Here is a 7,420-nt window from a genome sequence, read left to right on the forward strand (position 1 = left end):
CTTTATTTTTTAGCGATTCATTGTTTGATGCATAGCATTTTCTGGTTTTGCGTTCGGTATCGGCCTGTTTTACCGATTCGCAGTTTTACCAGGAGGTATTTCCGTTGATGCATCTGCCAGATAGTGATCTACTGGCCCCAGCAGACTACTATCCATCCCTGCACTGGCCGAACAAAACTTGAGGAGGCCCCCCTGCAAGATACGTGCAGGGTCCCCCATCCAAACTCATTCAGGAGCTCTACGGCCAGAGTACTGTTCTGAGGGGGGCCCCCTGGAGCTTGGTGGGGCCCCCACACCACAGGGTTGTGGGGCCTGTGTTGCACCACTGCATCCCTGGGATGGCCTCCAATTGTAATAAGTTGCCATTTCTTCCCTACCTCAAGAATATTGATGAGGTAGGAAATATTGTGACCCGCTATAATTTGCAATTTTGTGAAAGAGCTATAAGAACATGGGTCACCTCGCAAAGTTCTTTCCTAATTGCAAACATTCAGTGCTCAATTTTCAGCCACTTATATTTGGTACACCAGGCACTTTGAGTTTAAAATAAAACAAGTGTGTTAAAATATAAATTTGTAGTATTACACAATTAGACTATATGTAGCACAAATGGTCGAGTGGATAAAAGCCATTGAAGCGCTCAACGGGAACCTCACCATGGCTGACTCTGTTAAATCCTTAGGCATTACTCTAGACTCAAAACTGGATAAGACCAAGCACATTAAGATATCAGAGAACAGTGCCTTCCTCAACCTTAAGCTTCTAAACAAAATAAAACCTTTTATCCCACCCAAAGATCTCAAACAAGCCACCCAAGCATTGGTGCTGTCAAGACTAGACTATGGAAACGCAGCCCTTTCCGGAACAGCTAAAACACACCTTGCTCCCCTGAAAACAACTCTCAATGCGGCTGCCAGAGTGGTCACTGGAGTTAAGAAATTTGATCATATCTCTCCTGCTCTCAAAGAACTCAAGTGGCTTCCTATAGAACTGCGGGCGAACTTCAAAATAGCCTGCCTCACCCACAAAGGCCTTCACACAGGCAAACCCGAATATCTAGTTGCCAAACTCGAAAAAGCTGGCCAGAACAGGACCCCCAGAAGCTCCAACACCTTACTTCTCATCCCGCAAAAATCACGAAAACAGAAATCCGCCACCAGGTCCTTCGCCAGCAACGCACCTAAAATCTGGAACTCTATTCCCCCTCACATCAGAACTATTCCACCCTTTGCAAAATTCAAAAGTCAACTCAAAATCCTTTTCCTTGACCGATCTCTGACTGACAGATAGGAGCAGCTGGAGCCTTGAGATTCACACTTCCCTCCCTGGTTCCGATGTTAGCCAGGATCTTGATATGGATCCTCCACCGCTTCGGCACTGTGACTTTTATTGCTGAACTGTCTTGCCTTACTGTACTTTGTGCTGCTACCTATTCCTATGTTATGTAATCAATGTGAAGCGCTCCGATATCCTCCGGTCAGGCTAGCGCTATATAAAACTCCTTAAATAAATAAATAAATAAATAAGCCTTTTTAATGAGTTTCCAAAAGCCACACTACAAAACACAGTAGATAACACCCTTACATTACCTCTCAAAAAGAATAATCCTTTGTCACCAAAAAGCCTCAAATGACTTTAAAGCTGTATACTGGCTCTCACTCAGCCTTCGGATTTGCTGATTAACCAATTGCATGTATTTACATTTATTTCAGGTAGAAGGCACCCTGGTGAGAGGGCTTGCTTCTTCTTTTGCTATCTCCCTCTTCCTTGGCCTTACAGCACACGAGACCACCTCTATTCCTTTTCAGCTGGAGACACCTTAAGGTCAGCATTATCTGTTCTGGCATGGTGTTGGTTTTTAAAGTATGCCAGTTGTTATTGTAAACATTAAAAAAAGATTGGGAATGTTGTTTTTAATGGATCCGACCCACTTCAGAAACTGAGGTGATCAAAATACATTTACAGGTATAGGAGGCTTTATTTTATTCCTGCCCTGTACCCACGCTCCTGGCCCGTAACCTGGGGGTCATGATTGACCCGGCCCCTGCGATGGGTCAACAAGTGAACAGGACAATCTCCACTTGTTGGGGCATCATTAAGATTCTCCGAAAGATTAAGCACCATCTGTCCCTGCAAGCCCGGAAACAAATTGTGGTTGCACTAATAGCTTCTCGGCTTGATTACTGCAATGCCTTATATGCAGGAATAAATAAGTGTTTATTACAGCGATTACAAACTGTGCAGAATGCCGCGGCTAAGTTTGTGTTGGACTTGCCGAGGAGGTCATCAGCCACTGTCGCTAGGAAATCCTTGCACTGGCTTCCGATTGAAGCCAGGATCTCCTTTAAGGTTCTCTGTCTGGTTTATGGAGCCCTGACTAGAAAGGAGGTGGGAGGAATTAAAGATTTGTTGGTTCCATATGCTCCTTCCAGAAACCTCTGTTCCTCCAATAAGCTTTTCCTATCAGTGCCCCGAGTCAGAAGAGCCAAGTGGGGAGGCAGGGCTTTTTCTAGCTTGGCTCCTAGATGGTGGAATACATTACCCTGTGAAAGTAGGTCCCTGCCATCGATGCAAGCCTTTCGAAAGGCCCTGAAGACATGGCTTTTTGCCAAAGCTTACCCTTAGTTTTTAGAATCTGCCTTTTATGATTCTTTTGATAGGCGCCTTGATGCCTTCGGGCTAAGTCGCGCTATATAAGTTTTTATTCATTTAATTTCATTTCATTTCCTGCTTCCCATGCCTCATGTTTTCAGGGTCTTTTGCCTAATACGTCCATCTGCATAAGGCCCATGGACCCAGATTGGGAACATTTGGGAGTAGAATTCCCATGTGGAATTCCATGTAGCACAATTGTAAGAGGTCCAGCATTCCTGCTGTGGGATTTACTAGATGCAGGAACAACAAACCAGATTTTACTATCCAGTAAATCCCAGCAGGTAAAATCACTGCTACCTATTTGTCACTCATTTTCTCTTCATATTAATGCAAAGATGTAGCAACAAACCTTAATAACAGCAGAAATCTGGTCCTGATGCATGACATCAAAAACCTACCCATATAGGCCACACAACAAACACTCACTGTTCCATCTATGGCACTCTACTGAGTAGCATGCTACCCTTTCACAAATACGCTTTGGCGCCTGGTTAGGAGTATGAAGTACTGTGTAAATACAAGTACGATAGATTACAACAAACTCGAATCCTACAGCACTGTCAATCCTAATAAGGGGTTTACAGAGCTAGACAAATTACTTTTGACTTAATCTAGCCTCGCCTTTTACTTAAACAGTGATTTAAAGCTGGGTTTTATATTCTGATCCAGGCAGATGAATGTTTGCACTAAAGTCTGACTCCAGAGACGTTCATCAGTTACAACGTTGCGCAATTTTCTCTTGACAGATTTCCCCAGAAAAAGCGGAGAAAGTTATATCAGGATGAATGCTAAGACTTAAATGCAAAACCTTCAAAAAATGGTGTGGGAAACACCAACTCCACTTGGTAGGCTTCATTCTAATGTGGGGAACTAAGGAGAAGTTAGATGTGTTGCCCATTAGTTATCCCTCACTAGGTTAGTGGTAATCACTAGGTGCACTAAGTATAGCCCAAATACTACATAACTTGAAATTATGGCAATAATCCCAATTTGTGCTTCTAACACAATGATACCCATACTGACACATATGATTCATTATAGGACACTCTGCTTTGAATGAATGAATGAATGAACCGAATCTTATCATGCGCGAACTTAGCCCAATGGGCGTCAAGGCGCCTAAGTCAAATTTGCACATGGAGTCCATTATGAAACAATTCCAATGATGCATATGTGTTTGCTTTGAAGTCTAAACAATCTCTTTATTGTGGTTCTTCCCTCCTACTTTCAGTCCCCTAATTTTTAGAAACTCAGTAGGGGTAGAGGGAGATGTTCTTTTCTTTTGTTACTTCATCTGTTTGGAATGTACTCCATCTTGGCCTGCGCAAAGTAAAGGACCGTTCTAACAGCCGCATGCATCAAGCTAAAAACCGGTCGCAAACGGGCAGACCTTTGCGACCGTTATTTTTGCATTTGGGATGCATCATCCCAAATGCAAAAATCGCAATTTAAGGAATCTCTAAATTGCAATTCCTTAAATTGCGATTGCATTTAAGGAATCCCAAATTGAGATTCCTTAAATGGAATGCATCAAAGTAAAAAAATTAGCGAGTTCACTAATATGAGTAGCAAATTACCATGAAGTTGAACTTCATGGTAATTTGCAAAAACTTTGAAAAATGCCCTTTTGTGCATTTTTTAGTTTCAAGTTGCGTACGCACATGCCCTTAGGGCATGTGAGTGTGCAACATATGTGCACAGATCCAGTTCAGGGGTGCAACAGGGTGTCATTTTGACACCCTTGTACCCTTGAAATTGCATGAGCAATTTGCTAGTACCTACTGATATTCGCAAATTGCTCATGCAATCTCCAATTCATTCCTATGGGACTGGAGGCCCATAGGAATGAATGGGACAGCATTCCTTAAGTGCGACTCGCAATTTGCGAGTAGCAATTAAGGAATGTGTAGGAATCACTATTTTTATAGCGATTCCTACATGCATACGCCTTTGCGATTCCTAAATAGCGATTCCTTAAAAATCGCTATTTAGGAATCGCAATTCCTTTTAAAAAAAATGCTTTTATTGAAGTTTTTACAGCAATTTTTTAACCTCCCCACCCCCCTCCCCCACAGGACAAATCCATTAAACCTCAGGTCAGGAGTAAGCAAAAAACATTTCATTGCATTTCATTACATTCCCAATGCATTTTGCAAAGTAAATTTCTATAAAAATAAATGTAAGCTATCTAGAAATAGAAGGGAAAAGAGCAAAAGAATATAGACGTTTATGTCGTTAATGAGCCGGAAAGAGAGGGCCAAGTAAAGATAAAACATATATGTATTGCAGACACTACCCCATCCCTTCCCTCCATTTATTTATCGGAGACCAGATTTGCTGCCCCTTTACTCTACCCTTTTTCCCTCTCCTAGCATAAATCGAGTTTCTAAATTACAGCTGTGTAACAGCCTGGCTAACCATTGTTGCAATGTAGGGGGTATTCTATCATTTCAGGCCGTAGCAATACACAGACGAAATACTGCCATCGCTACAAATAGAAAGTATTCCTGATTGCAGCAAGAATTCTCACTTAAGAACCCCAGCATAATCAGTTCTGTTGCTAGCTTAACTTTCACATTTAAAGACTTGTCCATAAATACCTCCATGGCTTCTAGAAGGGGCAGTAAAGCTGGGCAAGTAGCAAACATATGGGTTGTATCACCCTCCGTGCTGTCACATCTAGGGCATGCTATCCCCTGTGTTCCCCCCCATTGAGCTATTTTAGCAGGTGTATAATACAATGTATACAAGGTTTTAAAATGTTGTGCTTGCAGAGCTGATGAGCAGAGGATTTCATGCCCCAGCTGTAGTGATCTCCTGAATATCCCCCGTGGTATCCCTATTCTGTTCATCCATTTCAATTCAATCTTTTCCAGATCATCTTCTCTGTTCTTAATTAGCTCTGCATACAACCTTCTGATTGTGCAACCTTGCCCCTCTTCAATGACCTGCAATATCGTGTTAATTTCAAATCCACGTGCACCCCCTATTTTGCCCGACAAGAAACCTCTTGCCTGTAGATATTTTAAAAAGCTTCTTGAATTCATTCCAAATACCTCGTGAATTACAGAGAATTGACATATACCCTCTGGACCTATGCGATCCCCCCCCTTCTTAAACCCCAATCTTTCCCACTCCCCAAAAATTGCATCCCGAAGATATCCTGCGGTATTGTAGGGCTATTAGGCAATCTAGTGTGAGCATTAAATCTACCCAAGCCAAAACTCTTCTTGAAGGTCCTCCAGATCTTGTAGGCTGCCTCGACTGTTTTAGATTTGGTTTTATTAAAGAAGCTGGTTCAGTGTGTTTCAAAAGCACATTCTCTGCCTCCACTCCTAAAACCAGTCCATAGATTTCTGTGGAACCCGTGTGGTGTTCTTCCTCCTTTTTTGCCCCCCTCACCAAAAGGCCTGACATTTGTTGTACCGCTGCTTCCCAATAATATAGTTTTAAATCAGGCATGGGCCAGCCCCCGGTTCCCGTGGTAGTGACAAGAATCTGAGAGCTCTTCTTGTTTTGCTGTGGGACCAGATAAAACAATTAAATATTTGTTCTATTATGTTAAACCAGCCAGCATTAAAAAATAAGGGGATTGATCTAAATAAATATAAAAACTTTGGAAGAAGATTCATTTTCACAAAATTCACTCGTCCCACTATAGACATATGGATATTATGTACCCTGTCTAAGTCTCGTTTAAACTTGCTTATTATCGGGTTTTTATTCAGTTCCACCAGTTCATCCAGGTCTGCAGTGATAGAGACTCCCAGATATACCCCCTCTGCCACCACCCGTGGATCTGTGCATTCTGCATGTGCATTGTGTATGATTTGTGTTTTAGCTTTATTCAGAGCGTACCCTGCCACCTGACCAAATTGGTCTGCTTCTATTTCTATCTCTCTTATAGCCTCAGTGGGTGTGGATGAAATAACTGCCACGTCATCAGCGTACGCTAAGACTTTGCTCGGGCCCATCTTTGTGATTATTGGCGTATACACTCATTTTGTTCTAGTTTAGAGATTAGCTGATCTATATACATTGCAAACAATAAGGGTGTACACGGACAGCCCAGCTTTGTGCTACACGAGATTTCAATTGGGCTTGAGCGTCCCGCGTTCACCCTTATGTGTGCCGTTGGAGCCCTGTATAGTGATTGTACTGCTTTCACAAAATGTTCACTGCACCCTGATTTTCTCATTACTGCCCATAAGAACTCCCAAACCACGCGGTCGAAAGCCTTCTCGGCTTCTAAAAGGAGAACTGCCATGGGACCCCTGCACCCCCCGTGCCATCCCCTGGGCATCAAATAGAGTAATTACTTTTCTGATATGTTGTGTAGTACTCCTATTTGGAATAAACCCATGCTGGTTCTTACTGACCAATCCTTCAATTACCCCAGAAAGTCTAGTTGCTAAGGATTTAGAGAATATTTTAACATCCGAGTTTATTAGAGTGATTGGTCGATATGAGCCTGGATCAGTCAGTGGCTTACCCTTCTTAAGGATAACTATTATATCAGCCCCCGCCCAACTTGCTGGGATTGATGCTCCTTTCTGTGCCTCATGTATTGTATTCATTAAATCAGATTTCATTGTCTTAAAGAACACTTTGTAGAATTCTCCTGGTATCATATCTGGCCCAGAAGCTTTACCCGAAGGCAGACTCAACATGGCCTCCTGAACTTCATCTTCGCTCAGCGGTGCCCCCAACTCATCCCTATCTTCCTCCGCTATTTGTTTGATTAATATATCCTGAAGATATCTGT

The sequence above is a fragment of the Lissotriton vulgaris genome, chromosome 4_1 (assembly GCF_964263255.1).
Source record: "Lissotriton vulgaris chromosome 4_1, aLisVul1.2, whole genome shotgun sequence".
Classification (NCBI taxonomy): Eukaryota; Metazoa; Chordata; class Amphibia; order Caudata; family Salamandridae; genus Lissotriton; species Lissotriton vulgaris.